We start from the raw sequence: 24,335 nt of genomic DNA on the forward strand, positions 1-24,335 counted from the left end.
CTTCCAGGTGTGTATTCGGGTTTCACAGTTTATCAGGATCCTTCCAGGTGTGTATTCGGGTTTCACAGTTTATCAGGATCCTGCAAGGTGTGTATGTGGGTTTCACAGTTTATCAGGATCCCGGCAGGTGTGTATGGGGGTTTCACAGTTTATCAGGATCCTGCCAGGTGTGTATGGGGTTTTCACAGTTTATCGGTATCCTTCCTGGTGTGTCTGGGGGTTTCACAGATTATCAGGATCCTGCCAGGTGAGTATGTGGGTTTCACAGTTTATCAGGATCCTGCCAGATGTGAGTGGGGTTTTCACAGTGCATCTGGATCCTGCCAGATGTGTATGGGGTTTTCACAGTGCATCAGGATCCTTCCAGATGTGTATGGGTGTTTCACAGTGTATCAGGAGCCTGCCCCGTGTGTATGGGGTTTCACAGTATATCAGGATCCTGCAGGTGTGTATGTGGGTTTCAGAGTTTATCAGGCTCCTGCCTGGTGTTTATGTGGGTTTCACAGTTTATCAGGATCCTGCCTGGTGTGTATGGGGTTTCACAGTGGATCAGGATCCTGCCACGTGTGTATGGGGTTTTCACAGTGTATCAGGATCCTTCCAGGTGTGTATGGGGGTTTCACTGTTATCAGGATCCTGCCAGGTGTGTATGGGGTTTCACAGTTTATCTGGTTCCTGCCAGGTGGGTATGGGGTTTTCACAGATTATCAGGATCCTGCCAGGTGTGTATAGGGGTTTCACAGTTTATCAGGATCCTGCCTGGTGTGTATGTGGGTTTCACAGTTTATCAGGATCCTGCCAGATGTGAATGGGGTTTTCACAGTGCATCAGGATCCTGTCAGATGTTTATGGGGTTTCCACAGTCCATCAGTTTGCTTCCAGATGTGTATGGGGTATATATACAGTGGATCAGGATCCTGCCAGGTGTGTATGGGGTTGCACAGTTTATCAGGGTCCTGCCAGGTGTCTATGGGGTTTTCACCGTGTATCAGGATCCTGCCAGGTGTGTATGGGGTTTTCACAGTGTATCAGGATCCTGCCAGGTGTGTATGTTGGTTTCACAGTTTATCAGGATCCTGGTTGGTATGTATGGGTTTTCACAGTGGATGAGGATCCTGCCAGGTGTGTATGTGGGTTTCACAGTTTATCAGGATCCTGCCAGATGTGAATGGGGTTTCACAGTGGATCAGGATCCTGCCAGGTGTCTACGGGTTTTCACAGTGGATCAGGATCCTGCCAGATGTGTATGGAGATTTCACAGTGGATCAGGATACTGCCAGGTGTGTCTGGGTGTTTCACAGTGTATCAGGATCCTGCATAGTGTGTATGGGATTTCGCAGTTTATCTGGTTCCTGCCAGGTGTGTATGGGGTTTTCACAGTGTATCAGGATCCTGCCAGGTGTGTATGGGGTTTTCACAGTGTATCAGGATCCTGCCAGGTGTGTATGTGGGTTTCACAGTTTATCAGGTCACTGCCAGGTGTGTCTGGGGTTTTCACAGATTATCAGGATCCTGCCAGGTGTGTATGGGGGTTTCACAGTTTATCAGGATCCTGCCTGGTGTTTATGTGGGTTTCACAGTTTATCAGGATCCTGCCAGATGTGAATGGGGTTTTCACAGTGTATCAGAATCCTGTCAGATGTGTATGGGGTTTTCACAGTGCATCAGAATCCTGTCAGATGTGTATGGGGTATTCACAGTCCATCAGTTTGCTTCCAGATGTGGATGGGGTATATTTCCAGTGGATCAGGATCCTGCCAGGTGTGTATGGGGTTTCACAGTTTATCAGGATCCTGCCAGGGGTGTACGGGGTTTTCACCGTGTATCAGGATCCTGCCAGGTGTGTATGGGGTTTCACAGTTTATCAGGATCCTGCCAGGGGTGTACGGGGTTTTCACAGTTTATCAGGATCCTGCCAGGTGTGTATGTGGGTTTCACAGTTTATCAGGATCCTGCTTGGTGTGTATGGGTTTTCACAGTGGATCAGGATCCTGCCAGGTGTGTATGTGGGTTTCACCGTTTATCAGGATCCTGCCAGATGTGAATGGGGTTTCACAGTGGATCAGGATCCTGCCAGGTGTGTACGGGTTTTCACAGTGGATCAGGATCCTGCCAGATGTGTATGGAGATTTCACTGTGGATCAGGATACTGGCAGGTGTGTATGGGGTTTGCACAGTGGATCAGGATGCTGCAAGGTGTGTCAGGGATTTCACAGTGGATCAGGATCCTGCCAGGTGTGTGTGGGGTGTTCACAGTTTATCAAGGTCCTGCCAGGCATGTATGGGGTTTTCACAGTGGATCAGGATCCTGCCAGGTCTGCATGGGGGTTTCACTGTGTATCAGGATCCTGCATGGTGTATATGGGGTTTCCGAGTGTATCTGGATCCTGCCAAGTGTGTATGGGGTTTCACAGTGTCTCAGGATCCTGCCAGGTGTGAATGGGGTTTCACTGTGTATCAGGATCCTGCCAGATGTGAATGGGGTTTCACAGTGCATCAGGCTCCTGCCAGGTGTGTATGGAGGTTTCACAGTATATCAGGATCCTGCCAGGTGTGTATGGTGTTTCACAGTATATCAGGTTCCTGCCATGTGTGTATGGGGGTTTCACAGTTTATCAGGATCCTGCCAGGTTTGTTTGGGGGATTGAAAGTTTATCAGCATCCTGCCAGGTGCGTATGGGGTATATGTACAGTGGATCAGGATCCTGCCAGGTGTGTATGGTGTTTTCACAGTGTATCAGGATCCTGCCAGGTGTGTATGCGGTTTACACAGTGTATCAGGATCCTACCAAGTGTGTATGGGGTTTTCACAGTAGATCCGGATCCTGCCAGTTGTGTATGGGGTTTTCTCAGTGGATCAGGATCCTGCCAGGTGTGTGTGGGGTTTTCACAGTGTATCAGGATCCTGCCAGGTGTGTATGGGGTTTTCACAGTCCATCAGGATCCTGCCAGGTGTGTATGTGGGTTTCACAGATTATCAGGATCCTGCCAGATGTGAATGGGGTTTCACTGTGTATCAGGATCCTGCCAGATGTGAATGGGGTTTCACTGTGCATCAGGAATCTGCCAGGTGTGTACGGGGATTTCACAGTGCATCAGGCTCCTGCCAGGTGTGTATGGGGGTTTCACAGTATATCAGGATCCTGCCAGGTGTGTATGGGTTTTCACAGTATATCAGGATCCTGCCAGGTGTGCATGGGGGTTTCACAGTTTATCAGGATCCTGCCAGGGGTGTACGGGGTTTTCACAGTTTATCAGGATCCTGCCAGGTGCGTATGGGGAATTCACAGTGCATCAGGATCCTGCCAGGTGTGTATGTGGGTTTCACAGTTTATCAGCATCCTGCCTAGTGTGTATGGGGATTTCACAGTGTATCAGGATCCTGCCGGGTGTGTCTGTGGGTTTCACAGTTTATCAGGATCCTGCTTGGTGTGTTTGGGTTTTCACAGTGGATCAGGATCCTGCCAGGTGTGTATTTGGGTTTCACCGTTTATCAGGATCCTGCCAGATGTGAATGGGGTTTCACAGTGGATCAGGATCCTGCCAGGTGTGTACGGGTTTTCACAGTGGATCAGGATCCTGCCAGATGTGTATGGAGATTTCACTGTGGATCAGGATACTGGCAGGTGTGTATGGGGTTTGCACAGTGGATCAGGATCCTGCAAGGTGTGTCAGGGATTTCACAGTGGATCAGGATCCTGCCAGGTGTGTGTGGGGTGTTCACAGTTTATCAAGGTCCTGCCAGGCATGTATGGGGTTTTCACAGTGGATCAGGATCCTGCCAGGTCTGCATGGGGGTTTCACTGTGTATCAGGATCCTGCCAGGTGTGTATGGGGTTTCCGAGTGTATCTGGATCCTGCCAGGTGTGTATGGGGTTTCACAGTGTTCAGGATCCTGCCAGATGTGAATGGGGTTTCACTGTGTATCAGGATCCTGCCAGATGTGAATGGGGTTTCACTGTGCATCAGGAACCTGCCAGGTGTGCACGCGGATTTCACAGTGCATCAGGCTCCTGCCAGGTGTGTATGGAGGTTTCACAGTATATCAGGTTCCTGCCATGTCTGTATGGGGGTTTCACAGTTTATCAGGATCCTGCCAGGTTTGTTTGGGGGATTGACAGTTTATCAGCATCCTGCCAGGTGCGTATGGGGTATATGTACAGTGGATCAGGATGCTGCCAGGTGTGTATGGTGTTTTCACAGTGTATCAGGATCCTGCCAGGTGTGTATGCGGTTTACACAGTGTATCAGGATCCTGCCAAGTGTGTATGGGGTTTTCACAGTGGATCCGGATCCTGCCAGTTGTGTATGGGGTTTTCTCAGTGGATCAGGATCCTGCCAGGTGTGTGTGGGGTTTTCACAGTGTATCAGGATCCTGCCAGGTGTGTATGGGGTTTTCACAGTCCATCAGGATCCTGCCAGGTGTGTATGTGGGTTTCACAGATTATCAGGATCCTGCCAGATGTGAATGGGGTTTCACTGTGTATCAGGATCCTGCCAGATGTGAATGGGGTTTCACTGTGCATCAGGAATCTGCCAGGTGTGTACGGGGATTTCACAGTGCATCAGGCTCCTGCCAGGTGTGTCTGGGGGTTTCACAGTATATCAGGATCCTGCCAGGTGTGTATGGGTTTTCACAGTATATCAGGATCCTGCCAGGTGTGCATGGGGGTTTCACAGTTTATCAGGATCCCGCCAGGTGTGTATGGGGGTTTCACAGTTTATCAGCATCCTGCCAGGTGCGTATGGGGTATTTCCAGTGGATCAAGATCCTGCCAGATGTGTATGGTGTTTTCACAGTGTATCAGGATCCTGCCAGGTGTGTATGGGGTTTTCACAGTGTAACAGGATCCTGCCAAGTGTGTATGGTGTTTTCACAGTGGATCTGGATCCAGCCAGGTGTGTATGGGGTTTCACAGTGGATCAAGATCCTGCCATGTGTGTGTGGGGTTTTCACAATGTATCAGGATCCTGCCAGGTGTCTTTGGGGTTTTCACAGGGTATCAGGATCCTGCCAGATGTGAATGGGATTTCACTGCGTATCAGGATCCTGCCAGATGTGAATGGTGTTTCACAGTGGATCAGGATCCTGCCAGGTGTGTACGGGGTTTTCACAGTGTATCAGGATCCTCCCAGATGTGTATGGAGATTTCACAGTGGATCAGGATCCTGCCAGATGTGAATGAGGTTTTCACAGTGCATCAGGATCCTGCCAGATGTGTATGGGGTTTTCACAGTTCATCAGGATCCTTCCAGATGTGCATGTGTGTTTCACGGTTTATCAGGATCCTGCATCGTGTGTATGGGGTTTCACAGTTTATCAGGATCCTGCCAGGTGTGTATGGGGTTTTCACAGTGTATCAGGATCCTGCCAGGTGTGTATGGGGTTTTCACAGTGTATCAGGATCCTGCCAGGTGTGTATGGGGTTTTCACAGTGTATCAGGATCCTGCCAGGTGCATATGTGGGTTTCACAGTTTATCAGGACACTGCCAGGTGTGAATGTGGGTTTCACAGTTTATCAGGATCCTGACAGATGTGAATGGGGTTTTCACAGTGCATCAGAATCCTGTCAGATGTGTATGGGGTATTCACAGTCCATCAGTTTGCTTCCAGATGTGTATGGGGTATATTTACAGTGGATCAGGATCCTGCCAGGTGTGTACGGGGTTTTCACAGTGTATCAGGATCCTGCCAGGTGCGTATGGGGTATTCACAGTGCATCAGGATCCTGTCAGGTGTGTATGTGGGTTTCACAGTTTATCAGCATCCTGCCTGGTGTGTATGGGGATTTCACAGTGTATCAGGATCCTGCCAGGTGTGTATGTGGGTTTCACAGTTTATCAGGATCCTGCTTGGTGTGTATGGGTTTTCACAGTGGATCAGGATCCTGCCAGATGTGAATGGGGTTTCACAGTGGATCAGGATCCTGCCAGGTGTGTACGGGTTTTCACAGTGGATCAGGATCCTGCCAGATGTGTATGGAGATTTCACTGTGGATCAGGATACTGCCAGGTGTGTATGGGGTTTTCACAGTGTATCAGGATCCTGCCAGGTGTGTATGGGGGTTTCACAGTTTATCAGGACACTGCCAGGTGTGTCTGGGGTTTTCACAGCTTATCAGGATCCTGCCAGGTGTGTCTGTGGGTTTCACAGTTTATCAGGATCCTGCCAGATGTGATTGGGTTTTCACAGTGCATCAGAATCCTGTCAGATGTGTATGGGGTATTCACAGTCCATCAGTTTGCTTCCAGATGTGTATGGGGTATATTTACAGTGAATCAGGATCCTGCCAGGTGTGTATGGGATTTTCACAGTGGATCAGGATCCTGCCAGGTGTGTATGGGATTTCACAGTTTATCAGGATCCTGCCAGGTGCGTATGGGGTATTCACAGTGCATCAGGATCCTGCCAGGTGTGTATGTGGGTTTCACAGTTTATCAGCATCCTGCCTGGTGTGTATGGGGATTTCACAGTGTATCAGGATCCTGCCAGGTGTGTATGTGGGTTTCACAGTTTATCAGGATCCTGCTTGGTGTGTATGGGTTTTCACAGTGGATCAGGATCCTGCCAGATGTGAATGGGGTTTCACCGTGGATCAGGATCCTGCCAGGTGTGTACGGGTTTTCACAGTGGATCAGGATCCTGCCAGATGTGTATGGAGATTTCACTGTGGATCAGGATACTGCCAGGTGTGTATGGGGTTTGCACAGTGGATCAGGATCCTGCCAGGTGTTTCAGGGATTTCACAGTGGAACAGGATCCTGCCAGGTGTGTGTGGGGTGTTCACAGTTTATCAACGTCCTGCCAGGCATGTATGGGGTTTTCACAGTGGATCAGGATCCTGCCAGGTGTGCATGGGGGTTTCACTGTGTATCAGGATCCTGCCAGGTGCGTATGGGGTTTCCGAGTGTATCAGGATCCTGCCAGGTGTGTATGGGGTTTCACAGTGTCTCAGGATCCTGCCAGATGTGAATGGGGTTTCACTGTGTATCAGGATCCTGCCAGATGTGAATGGGGATTCACTGTGCATCAGGAACCTGCCAGGTGTGCACGGGGATTTCACAGTGCATCAGGCTCCTGCCAGGTGTGTATGGGGGTTTCACAGTATATCAGGATCCTGCCAGGTGTGCACGGGGATTTCACAGTGGATCAGGATCCTGCCAGGTGTGTATGGTGTTTTCACAGTGTATCAGTATCCTGCCAGGTGTGTATGCGGTTTACACAGTGTATCAGGATCCTGCCAAGTGTGTATGGGGTTTTCACAGTGGATCAGGATCCTGCCAGTTGTGTATGGGGTTTTCTCAGTGGATCAGGATCCTGCCAGGTGTGTGTGGGGTTTTCACAGTGTATCAGGATCCTGCCAGGTGTGCATGTGGGTTTCACAGATTATCAGGATCCTGCCAGATGTGAATGGGGTTTCACTGTGCATCAGGATCCTGCCAGATGTGAATGGGGTTTCACTGTGCATCAGGAATCTGCCAGGTGTGTACGGGGATTTCACAGTGCATCAGGCTCCTGCCAGGTGTGTATGGGGGTTTCACAGTATATCAGGATCCTGCCAGGTGTGTATGGGTTTTCACAGTATATCAGGATCCTGCCAGGTGTGCATGGGGGTTTCACAGTTTATCAGGATCCCGCCAGGTGTGTAGGGGGGTTTCACAGTTTATCAGCATCCTGCCAGGTGCGTCTGGGGCATTTCCAGTGGATCAAGATCCTGCCAGATGTGTATGGTTTTTTCACAGTGTATCAGGATCCTGCCAGGTGTGTATGGGTTTTTCACAGTGTAACAGGATCCTGCCAAGTGTGTATGGTGTTTTCACAGTGGATCTGGATCCAGCCAGGTGTGTATGGGGTTTCACAGTGGATCAAGATCCTGCCATGTGTGTGTGGGGTTTTCACAATGTATCAGGATCCTGCCAGGTGTCTTTGGGGCTTTCACAGGGTATCAGGATCCTGCCAGATGTGAATGGGATTTCACTGCGTATCAGGATCCTGCCAGATGTGAATGGTGTTTCACAGTGGATCAGGATCCTGCCAGGTGTGTACGGGGTTTTCACAGTGTATCAGGATCCTCCCAGATGTGTATGGAGATTTCACAGTGGATCAGGATCCTGCCAGATGTGAATGAGGTTTTCACAGTGCATCAGGATCCTGCCAGATGTGTATGGGGTTTTCACAGTGCATCAGGATCCTTCCAGATGTGCATGTGTGTTTCACAGTGTATCAGGATCCTGCATCGTGTGTATGGGGTTTCACAGTTTATCAGGATCCTGCCAGGTGTGTATGGGGTTTTCACAGTGTATCAGGATCCTGCCAGGTGTATATGTGGGTTTCACAGTTTATCAGGACACTGCCAGGTGTGTATGTGGGTTTCACAGTTTATCAGGACACTGCCAGGTGTGTCTGGGGTTTTCACAGATTATCAGGATCCTGCCAGGTGTGTATGGGGGTATCACAGTTTATCAGGATCCTGCCTGGTGTGTATGTGGGTTTCACAGTATATCAGGATCCTGCCAGATGTGAATGGGGTTTTCACAGTGCATCAGGATCCTGTCAGATGTGTATGGGGTTTTCACAGTCCATCAGTTTGCTTCCAGATGTGTATGGGGTATATATACAGTGGATCAGGATCCTGCCTGGTGTGTATGGGGTTTCACAGTTTATCAGGATCCTGCCAGGGGTGTATGGGGTTTTCACAGTGTATCAGGATCCTGCCAGATGTGAATGGGATATCACTGCGTATCAGGATCCTGCCAGATGTGAATGGTGATTCACACTGGATCATGATCCTGCCAGGTGTGTACGGGGTTTTTCACATCTGGCAGGATCCTGATAAACTGTGAAACCCCATACACACGATGCAGGATCCTGATACACTGTGAAACACACATGCACATCTGGAAGGATCCTGATGCACTGTGAAAACCCCATACACATCTGGCAGGATCATGTGAATGAGGATTTCACAGTACATCAGGATCCTGCCAGATGTGTATGGGGTTTTCACAGTGCATCAGGATCCTTCCAGATGTGCATGTGTGTTTCACAGTGTATCAGGATCCTGCATCGTGTGTATGGGGTTTCACAGTTTATCAGGATCCTGCCAGGTGTGTATGGGGTTTTCACAGTGTATCAGCATTCTGCCAGCTGTGTATGTGGTTTTCGCAGTGTATCAGGATCCTGCCAGGTGGATTTGTGGGTTTCACAGTTTATCAGGACACTGCCATGTGTGTCTGGGGTTTTCACAGATTATCAGGATCCTGCCAGGTGTGTATGGGGGTTTCACAGTTTATCAGGATCCTGCCTGGTGTGTATGTGGGTTTCACAGTTTATCAGGATCCTGCCAGATGTGAATGGGGTTTTCACAGTGCATCATGATCCTGTCAGATGTGTATGGGGTATTCACAGTCCATCATTTTGCTTCCAGATGTGTATGGCGTATATATACAGTTGATCAGGATCCTGCCAGGTGTGTATGGGATTTCACAGTTTATCAGGATCCTGCCAGGGGTGTATGGGGTTTTCACAGTGTATCAGGATCCTGCCAGGTGTGTATGTGGGTTTCACAGTTTATCAGCATCCTGCCTGGTCTGTATGGGGATTTCACAGTGTATCAGGATCCTGCCAGGTGTGTATGTGGGTTTCACAGTTTATCTGGATCCTGCTTGGTGTGTATGGGTTTTCAGAGTGGATCAGGATCCTGCCAGGTGTATCTGTGGGTTTCACAGTTTATCAGGATCCTGCCAGATGTGAATGGGGTTTCACAGTGGATCAGGATCCTGCCAGGTGTGTACGGGTTTTCACAGTGGATCAGGAACCTGCCAGATGTATGTGGAGATTTCACAGTGGATCAGGATACTGCCAGGTGTGTATGGGTGTTTCACAGTGTATCAGGATCCTGCATCGTCTGTATGGGGTTTCACAGTTTATCTGCTTCCTGCCAGGTGTGTATGGGGTTTTCACAGATTATCAGGATCCTGCCAGGTGTCTATGGGGGTTTCACAGTTTATCAGGATCCTGCCTGGTGTGTATGTGGGTTTCACAGTTTATCAGGATCCTGCCAGATGTGAATGGGGTTTTCACAGTGCATCAGGATCCTGTCAGATGTGTATGGGGTTTTCACAGTCCATCAGTTTGCTTCCAGATGTGTATGGGGTATATATACAGTGGATCAGAATCCAGCCAGGTGTGTATGGGGTTTCACAGTTTATCAGGATCCTGCCAGGGGTGTATGGGGTTTTCACAGTGTATCAGGATCCTGCCAGGTGTGCATGGGGTTTTCACAGTGTATCAGGATCCTGCCAGGTGTGCATGTGGGTTTCACAGTTTATCAGCATCCTGCCTGGTGTGTATGGGGATTTCCCAGTGTATCAGGATCCTGCCAGGTGTTTATGTGGGTTTCACACTTTATCAGGATCCTGCCAGATGTGAATGGGGTTTCACAGTGGATCAGGATCCTGCCAGGTGTGTAACGGTTTTCACAGTGGATCAGGATCCTGCCAGGTGTGTACGGGTTTTCACAGTGTATCAGGATCCTGCCAGGTGTGTATGGGGTTTTCACAGTGGATCAGTATCCTGCCAGGTGTGCATGGGGGTTTCACAGTGGATCAGTATCCTGCCAGGTGTGCATGGGGGTTTCACTGTTTATCAGGATCCTGCCAGGTGTGTATGGGGTTTCACAGTGTCTCAGGATCCTGCCAGATGTGAATGGGAATTCACTGTGTATCAGGATCCTGCCAGATGTGAATGGGATTTCACTGTGCATCAGGAACCTGCCAGGTGTGCACGGGAAATTCACAGTGCATCAGGCTCCTGCCAGGTGTGTATTTGGGTTTCACAGTATATCAGGATCCTGCCAGGTGTGTATGGGGTTTCACAGTATATCAGGATCCTGCCAGGTTTGTATGGGGGTTTCACAGTTTATCAGGATCCTGCCAGGTGTGTATGGGGGATTGACAGTTTATCAGCAACCTGCCAGGTGCGTATGGGGTATATATACAGTGGATCAGGATCCTGCCAGGTGTGTATGGTGTTTCCACAGTGCATCAGGATCCTGCCAGAGGTGTATGCGGTTTACACAGTGTATCAGGATCCTGCCAAGTGTGTATGGGGTTTTCACAGTGGATCAGGATCCTGCCAGGTGTGTATGGGGTTTTCTCAGTGGATCAGGATCCTGCCAGGTGTGTATGGGGTTTTCACAGTGTATCAGGATCCTGCCAGGTGTGTATGGGGTTTTCACAGTCCATCAGGATCCTGCCAGGTGTGTCTGGGGTTTTCACAGTTTATCAGGATCCTGACAGGTGTGTATGGGGGTTTCACAGTTTATCAGGATCCTGCCAAGGTGTGTATGTGGGTTTCACAGATTAACAGGATCCTGCCACATGTGAATGGGGTTTCACTGTGTATCAGGATCCTGCCAGATGTGAATGGGGTTTCACTGTGCATCAGGAACCTGCCAGGTGTGTATGGGTATTTCACAGTGCATCAGGCTCCTGCCAGGTGTGTATCGGGGTTTCACAGTATATCAGGATCCTGCAAGGTTTGTATGGGTTTTCACAGTATATCAGGATCCTGCCAGGTGTGTATGGGGGTTTCACAGTTTATCAGGATCCCGCTAGGCATGTATGGGGGTTTCACAGTTTATCAGCATCCTGCCAGGTGCGTATGGGGTATATACAGTGGATCAGGATACTGCCAGATGTGTATGGTGTTTTAACACTGTGTATCAGGTTCCTGTCAGGTGTGTATGGGGTTTTCACAGTGTAACAGGATCCTGCCAAGTGTGTATGGTGTTTTCACAGTGGATCAGGATCCTGCCAGGTGTGTATGGGGTTTCACAGTATATCAGGATCCTGCCAGGTGTCTATGGGGGTTTCACAGTTTATCAGGATCCTGCCAGGTGTGTATGTGGTATATACACAGTGGATCAGGATCCTGCCAGGTGTGTATGGTGTTTTCACAGTGTATCAGGATCCTGCCAGGTGTGTATGCGGTTTACACCGTGGATCAGGATCCTGCCAGGTGTGTATGGGGTTTTCTCAGTGGATCAGGATCCTGCCAGGTGTGTGTGGGGTTTTCACAGTGGATCAGGATCCTGCCAGGTGTGTATGGAGTTTTCACAGTCCAACAGGATCCTGCCAGGTGTGTCTGGGGTTTTCACAGTTTATCAGGATCGTGACAGGTGTGTATGTGGGTTTCACAGATTATCAGGATCCTGCCAGATGTGAATGGGGTTTCACTGTGTATCAGGATCCTGCCAGATGTGAATGGGGTTTCACTGTGCATCAGGAACCTGCCAGGTGTGTACGGGGATTTCAAAGTGCATCAGGCTCCTGCCAGGTGTGCATGGGGGTTTCACAGTATATCTGGATCCTGCCAGGTGTGTCTGGGTTTTCACAGTATATCAGGATCCTGCCAGGTGTGTATGGGGGTTTCACAGTTTATCAGGATCCCGCCAGGTGTGTATGGGGGTTTCACAGTTTATAAGCATCCTGCCAGGTGCGTATGGGGTATATACAGTGTATCAGGATCCTGCCAGATGTGTATGGTGTTTTCACAGTGGATCAGGATCCTGCCAGGTGTGTATGGGGTTTCACAGTGGATCAAGATCCTGCCAGATGTGTGTGGGGCTTTCACAATGTATCAGGATCCTGCCAGGTGTGCATGGGGTTTTCACAGTGTATCGGGATCCTGCCAGATGTGAATGGGATTTCACTGCGTATCAGGATCCTGCCAGATGTGAATGTTGTTTCACAGTGGATCAGGATCCTGCCAGGTGTGTGCGGGGTTTTCACAGTTTATCAGGATCCTGCCAGATGTGTATGGAGATTTCACAGTGGATCAGGATCCTGCCAGATGTGAATGAGGTTTTCACAGTGCATCAGGATCCTGCCAGGTGTGTACGGGGTTTTCACAGTGTATCAGGATCCTGCCAGCGGTGAGTGGGGTTTTCACAGTGCATCAGGATCCTGCCAGATGCGTATGGGGTTTTCACAGTGCATCAGGATCCTTCCAGATGTGTATGTGTGTTTCATAGTGTATCAGGATCCTGCATCGTGTGTATGGGGTTTCACAGTTTATCAGGATCCTGCCAGGTGTGTATGGGGTATATACACAGTGGATCAGGATCCTGCCAGGTGTGTATGGTGTTTTCACAGTGTATCAGGATCCTGCCAGGTGTGTATGCGGTTTACACCGTGGATCAGGATCCTGCCAGGTGTGTATGGGGTTTTCTCAGTGGATCAGGATCCTGCCAGGTGTGTGTGGGGTTTTCACAGTGGATCAGGATCCTGCCAGGTGTGTATGGAGTTTTCACAGTCCAACAGGATCCTGCCAGGTGTGTCTGGGGTTTTCACAGTTTATCAGGATCGTGACAGGTGTGTATGTGGGTTTCACAGATTATCAGGATCCTGCCAGATGTGAATGGGGTTTCACTGTGTATCAGGATCCTGCCAGATGTGAATGGGGTTTCACTGTGCATCAGGAACCTGCCAGGTGTGTACGGGGATTTCACAGTGCATCTGGCTCCTGCCAGGTGTGCATGGGGGTTTCACAGTATATCTGGATCCTGCCAGGTGTGTCTGGGTTTTCACAGTATATCAGGATCCTGCCAGGTGTGTATGGGGGTTTCACAGTTTATCAGGATCCCGCCAGGTGTGTATGGGGGTTTCACAGTTTATAAGCATCCTGCCAGGTGCGTATGGGGTATATACAGTGTATCAGGATCCTGCCAGATGTGTATGGTGTTTTCACAGTGGATCAGGATCCTGCCAGGTGTGTATGGGGTTTCACAGTGGATCAAGATCCTGCCAGATGTGTGTGGGGCTTTCACAATGTATCAGGATCCTGCCAGGTGTGCATGGGGTTTTCACAGTGTATCGGGATCCTGCCAGATGTGAATGGGATTTCACTGCGTATCAGGATCCTGCCAGATGTGAATGTTGTTTCACAGTGGATCAGGATCCTGCCAGGTGTGTGCGGGGTTTTCACAGTTTATCAGGATCCTGCCAGATGTGTATGGAGATTTCACAGTGGATCAGGATCCTGCCAGATGTGAATGAGGTTTTCACAGTGCATCAGGATCCTGCCAGGTGTGTACGGGGTTTTCACAGTGTATCAGGATCCTGCCAGGTGTGAGTGGGGTTTTCACAGTGCATCAGGATCCTGCCAGATGCGTATGGGGTTTTCACAGTGCATCAGGATCCTTCCAGATGTGTATGTGTGTTTCATAGTGTATCAGGATCCTGCATCGTGTGTATGGGGTTTCACAGTTTATCAGGATCCTGCCAGGTGTGTATGGGGTTTTCACAGTGTATCAGGATCCTGCCAGGTGTGTATGGGGTTTTCACAGTCCATCAGGATTCTGCCAGGTGTGTCTTGGGTTTTCACAGTTTATCAGGATCCTGACAGGTGTGTATGGGGGTTTCACAGTTTATCAGGATCCTGCCAGGTGTGTATGTGGGTTTCACAGATTATCAGGATCCTGCCAGATGTGAATGGGTTTTCACTGTATATCAGGATCCTGCCAGATGTGAATGGTGTTTCACTGTGCATCAGGAACCTGCCAGGTGTGTACGGGGATTTCACAGTGCATCAGGCTCCTGCAAGGTGTGTATGGGGGTTTCACAGTATATCAGGATCCTGCCAGGTGTGTATGGGTTTTCACAGTATATCAGGAACCTGCCAGGTGTGTATGGGGGTTTCACAGTTTATCAGGATCCCGCCAGGTGTGTATGGGGGTTTCACAGTTTATCAGCATCCTGCCAGGTGCGTACGGGGTATATACAGTGGATCAGGATCCTGTCAGATGTGTATGGTGTTTTCACAGTGTATCAGGATCCTGCCAGGTGTGTATGGGGTTTTCACAGTGTCACAGGATCCTGCCAAGTGTGTATGGTGTTTTCACAGTGGATCAGGATCCTGCCAGGTGTGTATGGGGTTTCACAGTGGATCAAGATCCTGCCAGGTGTGTGTGGGGCTTTCACAATGTATCAGGAACCTGCCAGGTGTGTATGGGGTTTTCACAGTGTATCAGGATCCTGCCAGATGTGAATGGGATTTCACTGCGTATCAGGGTCCTGCCAGATGTGAATGTTGTTGCACAGTGGATCAGGATCCTGCCATTTGTGTACGGGGTTTTCACAGTGTATCAGGATCCTGCCAGATGTGTATGGAGATTTCACAGTGGATCAGGATCCTGCCAGATGTGAATGAGGTTTTCACAGTGCATCAGCATCCTGCCAGATGTCTATGGGGTTTTCACAGTGCATCAGGATCCTTCCAGATATGTATGTGTGTTTCACAGTGTATCAGGATCCTGCATCGTGTGTATGGGGTTTCACAGTTTATCAGGATCCTGCCAGGTGTGTATGAGGTTATCACAGTGTATCAGGATCCCGCCAGGTGTGTATGGGGTTTTCACAGTGTATCAGGATCCTGCCAGGTGTGTATGTGGGTTTCACAGATTATCAGCATCCTGCCTGGTGTGTATGGGGATTTCACAGTGTATCAGGATCCTGCCAGGTGTGTATGTGGGTTTTACAGTTTATCGGTATCCTGCCTGGAGTGTATGGGGTTTCACAGTGGATCAGGATCCTGCCAGGTGTGCATGTGGGTTTCACAGTTTATCAGGATCCTGCTTGATGTGTATGGGTTTTCACAGTATATCAGGATCCTGCCAGGTGTGTATGGAGGTTTCACAGTTTATCAGGATCCCGACAGGTGTGTATAGGGGTTTCACAGTTTATCAGCATCCTGCCAGATGTGCGTATGGGGTATACACAGTGGATCAGGATCCTGCCAGATGTGTATGGTGTTTTCACAGTGTATCAGGTTCCTGTCAGGTGTGTATGGGGTTTTCACAGTGTAACAGGATCCTGCCAAGTGTGTATGGTGTTTTCACAGTGGATCAGGATCCTGCCAGGAGTGTATGGGGTTTCACAGTATATCAGGATCCTGCCAGGTGTGTTTGGGGGTTTCACAGTTTATCAGGATCCTGCCAGGTGTGTATGGTGGATTGACAGTTTATCAGCATCCTGCCAGGTGCGTATGGGGTATATATACAGTGGATCAGGATCCTGCCAGGTGTGTATGGTGTTTTCACAGTGTATCAGGATCCTGCCAGGTGTGTATGCGGTTTACACAGTGTATCAGGATCCTGCCAAGTGTGTATTGGGTTTTCACAGTGGATCAGAATCCTGCCAGGTGTGTATGGGGTTTTCTCAGTGGATCAGGCTCCTGCCAGGTGTGCATGGGGTTTTCACAGTGTATCGGGATCCTGCCAGATGTGAATGGGATTTCACTGCGTATCAGGATCCTGCCAGATGTGAATGTTGTTTCACAGTGGATCAGGATCCTGCCAGGTGTGTACGGGGTTTTCACAGTGTATCAGGATCCTGCCAGATGTGTATGGAGATTTCACAGTGGATCAGGATCCTGCCAGATGTGAATGAGGTTTTCACAGTGCATCAGGATCCTGCCAGGTGTGTACGGGGTTTTCACAGTGTATCAGGATCCTGCCAGGTGTGAGTGGGGTTTTCACAGTGCATCAGGATCCTGCCAGATGCGTATGGGGTTTTCACAGTGCATCAGGATCCTTCCAGATGTGTATGTGTGTTTCATAGTGTATCAGGATCCTGCATCGTGTGTATGGGGTTTCACAGTTTATCAGGATCCTGCCAGGTGTGTATGGGGTTTTCACAGTGTATCAGGATCCTGCCAGGTGTGTATGGGATTTTCACAGTCCATCAGGATCCTGCCAGGTGTGTCTTGGGTTTTCACAGTTTATCAGGATCCTGACAGGTGTGTATGGGGGTTTCACAGTTTATCAGGATCCTGCCAGGTGTGTAGGTGGGTTTCACAGATTATCAGGATCCTGCCAGATGTGAATGGGTTTTCACTGTATATCAGGATCCTGCCAGATGTGAATGGTGTTTCACTGTGCATCAGGAACCTGCCAGGTGTGTACGGGGATTTCACAGTGCATCAGGCTCCTGCCAGGTGTGTATGGGGGTTTCACAGTATATCAAGAACCTGCCAGGTGTGTATGGGGGTTTCACAGTTTATCAGGATCCCGCCAGGTGTGTATGGGGGTTTCACAGTTTATCAGCATCCTGCCAGGTGCGTACGGGGTATATACAGTGGATCAGGATCCTGTCAGATGTGTATGGTGTTTTCACAGTGTATCAGGATCCTGCCAGGTGTGTATGGGGTTTTCACAGTGTCACAGGATCCTGCCAAGTGTGTATGGTGTTTTCACAGTGGATCAGGATCCTGCCAGGTGTGTATGGGGTTTCAAAGTGGATCAAGATCCTGCCAGGTGTGTGTGGGGCTTTCACAATGTATCAGGTACCTGCCAGGTGTGTATGGGGTTTTCACAGTGTATCAGGATCCTGCCAGATGTGAATGGGATTTCACTGCGTATCAGGGTCCTGCCAGATGTGAATGTTGTTGCACAGTGGATCAGGATCCTGCCATTTGTGTACGGGGTTTTCACAGTGTATCAGGATCCTGCCAGATGTGTATGGAGATTTCACAGTGGATCAGGATCCTGCCAGTTGTGAATGAGGTTTTCACAGTGCATCAGCATCCTGCCAGATGTGTATGGGGTTTTCACAGTGCATCAGGATCCTTCCAGATATGTATGTGTGTTTCACAGTGTATCAGGATCCTGCATCGTGTGTATGGGGTTTCACAGTTTATCAGGATCCTGCCAGGTGTGTATGAGGTTATCACAGTGTATCAGGATCCCGCCAGGTGTGTATGGGGTTTTCACAGTGCATCAGGATCCTGCCAGGTGTGTATGTGGGTTTTACAGTTTATCGGTATCCTGCCTGGAGTGTATGGGGTTTCACAGTGGATCAGGATCCTTCCAGGTGTGCATGTGGGTTTCACAGTTTATCAGGATCCTGCTTGATGTGTATGGGTTTTCACAGTATATCAGGATCCTGCCAGGTGTGTATGGAGGTTTCACAGTTTATCAGGATCCCGACAGGTGTGTATGGGGGTTTCACAGTTTATCAGCATCCTGCCAGATGTGCGTATGGGGTATATACAGTGGATCAGGATCCTGCCAGATGTGTATGGTGTTTTCACAGTGTATCAGGTTCCTGTCAGGTGTGTATGGGGTTTTCACAGTGTAACAGGATCCTGCCAAGTGTGTATGGTGTTTTCACAGTGGATCAGGATCCTGCCAGGAGTGTATGGGGTTTCACAGTATATCAGGATCCTGCCAGGTGTGTTTGGGGGTTTCACAGTTTATCAGGATCCTGCCAGGTGTGTATGGTGGATTGACAGTTTATCAGCATCCTGCCAGGTGCGTATGGGGTATATATACAGTGGATCAGGATCCTGCCAGGTGTGTATGGCGTTTTCACAGTGTATCAGGATCCTGCCAGGTGTGTATGCGGTTTACACAGTGTATCAGGATCCTGCCAAGTGTGTATTGGGTTTTCACAGTGGATCAGAATCCTGCCAGGTGTGTATATGGGTTTCACAGTATATCAGGATCCTGCCAGGTGTGTATGGGTTTTCACAGTATATCAGGATCCTGCCAGGTGTGTATGGGGGTTTTACAGTTTTTCAGGATCCCGACAGGTGTGTATGGGGGTTTCACAGTTTATCAGCATCCTGCCAGGTGCGTATGGGGTATATACAGTGGATCAGGATCCTGCCAGATGTGTATGGTGTTTTCACAGTGTATCAGGATCCGGTCAGGTGTGTATGGGCTTTTCACAGTGTAACAGGAACCTGCCAAGTGTGTATGGTGTTTTCACAGTGGATCAGGATCCTGCCAGGTGTGTATGGGGTTTCACAGTATATCAGGATCCTGCCAGGTGTGTATGGGGTTTCACAGTTTATCAGGATCCTGCCAGGTGTGTATGGCGGATTGACAGTTTATCAGCATCCTGCCAGGTGCGTATGGGGTATATATACAGTGGATCAGGATCCTGCCAGGTGTGCATGCGGTTTACACAGTGTATCAGGATCCTGCCAAGTGTGTATTGGGTTTTCACAGTGGATCAGGATCCTGCCAGGTGTGTTTGGGGTTTTCTCAGTGGATCAGGATCCTGCCAGGTGTGTGTGGGGTTTTCACAGTGTATCAGGATCCTGCCAGGTGTGTATGGGGTTTTCACAGTCCATCAGGATCCTGCCAGGTGTGTCTGGGGTTTTCACAGTTTATCAGGATCGTGACAGGTGTGTATGGGTGTTTCACAGTTTATCAGGATCCTGCCAGGTGTATTTGTGGGTTTCACAGATTATCAGGATCCTGCCAGATGTGAATGGGGTTTCACTGTGTATCAGGATCCTGCCAGATGTGAATGGGGTTTCACTGTGCATCAGGAACCTGCCAGGTGTGTACGGGGATTTCACAGTGCATCAGGCACCTGCCAGGTGTGTATGGGGGTTTCACAGTATATCAGGATCCTGCCAGGTGTGTATGGGTTTTCACAGTATATCAGGATCCTGCCAGGTGTGTATGGGGGTTTCACAGTTTATCAGGATCCCGCCAGATGTCTATGGGGGTTTCACAGTTTATCAGCATACTGCCAGGTGCGTATGGGGTATATACAGTGGATCAGGATCCTGCCAGATGTGTATGGTGTTTTCGCAGTGTATCAGGATCCTGCCAGGTGTGTATGGTGTTTTCACAGTGGATCAGGATCCTGCCAGGTGTGTATGGGGTTTCACAGTGGATCAAGATCCTGCCAGGTGTGTGTGGGGCTTTCACAATGTTTCAGGATCCTGCCAGGTGTGTATGGGGTATTCACAGTGTAGCGGGATCCTGCCAGATGTGAATGGGATTTCACTGCGTATCAGGATCCTGCCAGGTGTGTATGGGGTTTTCACAGTCCATCAGGATCCTGCCAGGTGTGTCTGGGGTTTTCACAGTTTATCAGGATCGTGACAGGTGTGTATGGGTGTTTCACAGTTTATCAGGATCCTGCCAGGTGTGTATGTGGGTTTCACAGATTATCAGGATCCTGCCAGATGTGAATGGGGTTTCACTGTGTATCAGGATCCTGCCAGATGTGAATGGGGTTTCACTGTGCATCAGGAACCTGCCAGGTGTGTACAGGGATTTCACAGTGCATCAGGCACCTGCCAGGTGTGTATGGGGGTTTCACAGTATATCAGGATCCTGCCAGGTGTGTATGGGTTTTCACAGTATATCAGGATCCTGCCAGGTGTGTATGAGGGTTTCACAGTTTATCAGGATCCCGCCAGATGTCTATGGGGGTTTCACAGTTTATCAGCATACTGCCAGGTGCGTATGGGGTATATACAGTGGATCAGGATCCTGCCAGATGTGTATGGTGTTTTCGCAGTGTCTCAGGATCCTGCCAGGTGTGTATGGTGTTTTCACAGTGGATCAGGATCCTGCCAGGTGTGTATGGGGTTTCACAGTGGATCAAGATCATGCCAGGTGTGTGTCGGGCTTTCACAATGTATCAGGATCCTGCCAGGTGTGTATGGGGTATTCACAGTGTAGCGGGATCCTGCCAGATGTGAATGGGATTTCACTGCGTATCAGGATCCTGCCAGATGTGGATGTTGTTTCACAGTGGATCAGGATCCTGCCAGGTGTGTACGGGGTTTTCACAGTGTATCAGGATCCTGCCAGATGTGTATGGAGATTTCACAGTGGATCTGGATCCTGCCAGATGTGAATGAGGTTTTCACAGTGCTTCAGGATCCTGCCAGATGCGTATGGGGTTTTCACAGTGCATCAGGATCCTTCCAGATGTGTATGTGTGTTTCACAGTGTATCAGGATCCTGCATCGTGTGTTTGGGGTTTCACAGTTTATCAGGATCCTGCCAGGTGCGTATGGGGTTTTCACAGTCCATCAGGATCCTGCCAGGTGTGTCTTGGGTTTTCACAGTTGATCAGGATCCTGACAGGTGTGTATGGGGGTTTCACAGTTTATCAGGATCCTGCCAGGTGTGTATGTGGGTTTCACAGATTATCAGGATCCTGCCAGATGTGAATGGGGTTTCACTGTGTATCAGGATCCTGCCAGATGTGAATGGGGTTTCACTGTGCATCAGGAACCTGCCAGGTGTGTATGGGGATTTCACAGTGCTTCAGGCTCCTGCCAGGTGTGTATGCGGGTTTCACAGTATATCAGGATCCTGCCAGGTGTGTATGGGTTTTCACAGTATATCAGGAACCTGCCAGGTGTGTATGGGGGTTTCACAATTTATCAGGATCCCGCCAGGTGTGTATGGGGGTTTCACGGTTTATCAGCATCCTGCCAGGTGCGTATGGGGTATATACAGTGGATCAGGATCCTGCCAGATGTGTATGGTGTTTTCACAGTGTATCAGGATCCTGCCAGGTGTGTATGGGGATTTCGCAGTGCAACAGGATCCTGCCAAGAGTGTATGGTGTTTTCACAGTGGATCAGGATCCTGCCAGATGTGTATGGGGTTTCACAGTGTATCAGGTTCCTGCCAGGTGTGTGTGGGGCTTTCACAATGTATCAGGATCCTGCCAGGTGTGTATGGGGTTTTCACAGTGTATCAGGATCCTGCCAGATGTGAATGGGATTTCACTGCGTATCAGGATCCTGCCAGATGTGAATGTTGTTTCACAGTGGATCAGGATCCTGCCATTTGTGTACGGGGTTTTCACAGTGTATCAGGATCCTGCCAGATGTGTATGGAGATTTCACAGTGGATCAGGATCCTGCCAGATGTGAATGAGGTTTTCACAGTGCATCAGCATCCTGCCAGATGTCTATGGGGTTTTCACAGTGCATCAGGATCCTTCCAGATGTGTATGTGTGTTTCACAGTGTATCAGGATCCTGCATCGTGTGTATGGGGTTTCACAGTTTATCAGGATCCTGCCAGGTGTGTATGGGGTTATCACAGTGTATCAGGATCCTGCCAGGTGTGTATGGGGCTTTCACAGTGTATCAGGATCCTGCCAGGTGTGTATGTGGGTTTCACAGATTATCAGCATCCTGCCTGGTGTGTATGGGGATTTCACAGTGTATCAGGATCCTGCCAGGTGTGTATGTGGGTTTCACAGTTTATCGGGATCCTGCCTGGTGTGTATGGGGTTTTCACAGTCCATCAGGATCCTGCCAGGTGTGTCTTGGGTTTTCACAGTTGATCAGGATCCTGACAGGTGTGTATGGGGGTTTCACAGTTTATCAGGATCCTGCCAGGTGTGTATGTGGGTTTCACAGATTATCAGGATCCTGCCAGATGTGAATGGGGTTTCACTGTGTATCAGGATCCTGCCAGATGTGAATGGGGTTTCACTGTGCATCAGGAACCTGCCAGGTGTGTACGGGGATTTCACAGTGCTTCAGGCTCCTGCCAGGTGTGTATGCGGGTTTCACAGTATATCAGGATCCTGCCAGGTGTGTATGGGTTTTTACAGTATATCAGGAACCTGCCAGGTGTGTATGGGGGTTTCACAATTTATCAGGATCCCGCCAGGTGTGTATGGGGGTTTCACGGTTTATCAGCATCCTGCCAGGTGCGTATGGGGTATATACAGTGGATCAGGATCCTGCCAGATGTGTATGGTGTTTTCACAGTGTATCAGGATCCTGCCAGGTGTGTATGGGGATTTCGCAGTGCAACAGGATCCTGCCAAGTGTGTATGGTGTTTTCACAGTGGATCAGGATCCTGCCAGATGTGTATGGGGTTTCACAGTGTATCAGGTTCCTGCCAGGTGTGTGTGGGGCTTTCACAATGTATCAGGATCCTGCCAGGTGTGTATGGGGTTTTCACAGTGTATCAGGATCCTGCCAGATGTGAATGGGATTTCACTGCGTATCAGGATCCTGCCAGATGTGAATGTTGTTTCACAGTGGATCAGGATCCTGCCATTTGTGTACGGGGTTTTCACAGTGTATCAGGATCCTGCCAGATGTGTATGGAGATTTCACAGTGGATCAGGATCCTGCCAGATGTGAATGAGGTTTTCACAGTGCATCAGCATCCTGCCAGATGTCTATGGGGTTTTCACAGTGCATCAGGATCCTTCCAGATGTGTATGTGTGTTTCACAGTGTATCAGGATCCTGCATCGTGTGTATGGGGTTTCACAGTTTATCAGGATCCTGCCAGGTGTGTATGGGGTTATCACAGTGTATCAGGATCCTGCCAGGTGTGTATGGGGCTTTCACAGTGTATCAGGATCCTGCCAGGTGTGTATGTGGGTTTCACAGATTATCAGCATCCTGCCTGGTGTGTATGGGGATTTCACAGTGTATCAGGATCCTGCCAGGTGTGTATGTGGGTTTCACAGTTTATCGGGATCCTGCCTGGTGTGTATGGGGTTTCACAGTGGATCAGGATCCTGCCAGGTGTGCATGTGGGTATCACAGATTATCAGGATCCTGCCAGATGTGAATGGGGTTTCACAGTGGATCAGGATCCTGCCAGGTGTGTACGGTGTTTTCACAGTGGATCAGGATCCTGCCAGATGTGTATGGAGTTTTCACAGTGTATCAGGATCCTGCCAGGTGTGGATGGGGTGTTTACAGTTTATCAAGGTCCTGCCAGGCGTGTATGGAGTTTTCACAGTATATCAGGATCCTGCCAGGTTTGTATGGGGGTTTCACTGTGTATCAGGATCCTGCCAGGTGTGTATGGGGTTTCAATGTGTATCAGGATCCTGCCAGGTGTGTTTGGGGTTTCACAGTGTATCAGGATCCTGCCAGGTGCGTACGGGGTATATACAGTGGATCAGGATCCTGCCTGGTGTGTATGGGGATTTCACAGTGTATCAGGATCCTGCCAGGTGTGTATGTGGGTTTCACAGTTTATCGGGATCCTGCCTGGTGTGTATGGGGTTTTCACAGTCCATCAGGATCCTGCCAGGTGTGTCTTGGGTTTTCACAGTTGATCAGGATCCTGACAGGTGTGTATGGGGGTTTCACAGTTTATCAGGATCCTGCCAGGTGTGTATGTGGGTTTCACAGATTATCAGGATCCTGCCAGATGTGAATGGGGTTACACTGTGTATCAGGATCCTGCCAGATGTGAATGGGGTTTCACTGTGCATCAGGAACCTGCCAGGTGTGTACGGGGATTTCACAGTGCTTCAGGCTCCTGCCAGGTGTGTATGCGGGTTTCACAGTATATCAGGATCCTGCCAGGTGTGTATGGGTTTTCACAGTATATCAGGAACCTGCCAGGTGTGTATGGGGGTTTCACAATTTATCAGGATCCCGCCAGGTGTGTATGGGGGTTTCACGGTTTATCAGCATCCTGCCAGGTGCGTATGGGGTATATACAGTGGATCAGGATCCTGCCAGATGTGTATGGTGTTTTCACAGTGTATCAGGATCCTGCCAGGTGTGTATGGGG

Source organism: Heterodontus francisci, unplaced genomic scaffold, assembly GCF_036365525.1.
Source record: "Heterodontus francisci isolate sHetFra1 unplaced genomic scaffold, sHetFra1.hap1 HAP1_SCAFFOLD_84, whole genome shotgun sequence".
In the NCBI taxonomy this organism is placed as follows: Eukaryota; Metazoa; Chordata; class Chondrichthyes; order Heterodontiformes; family Heterodontidae; genus Heterodontus; species Heterodontus francisci.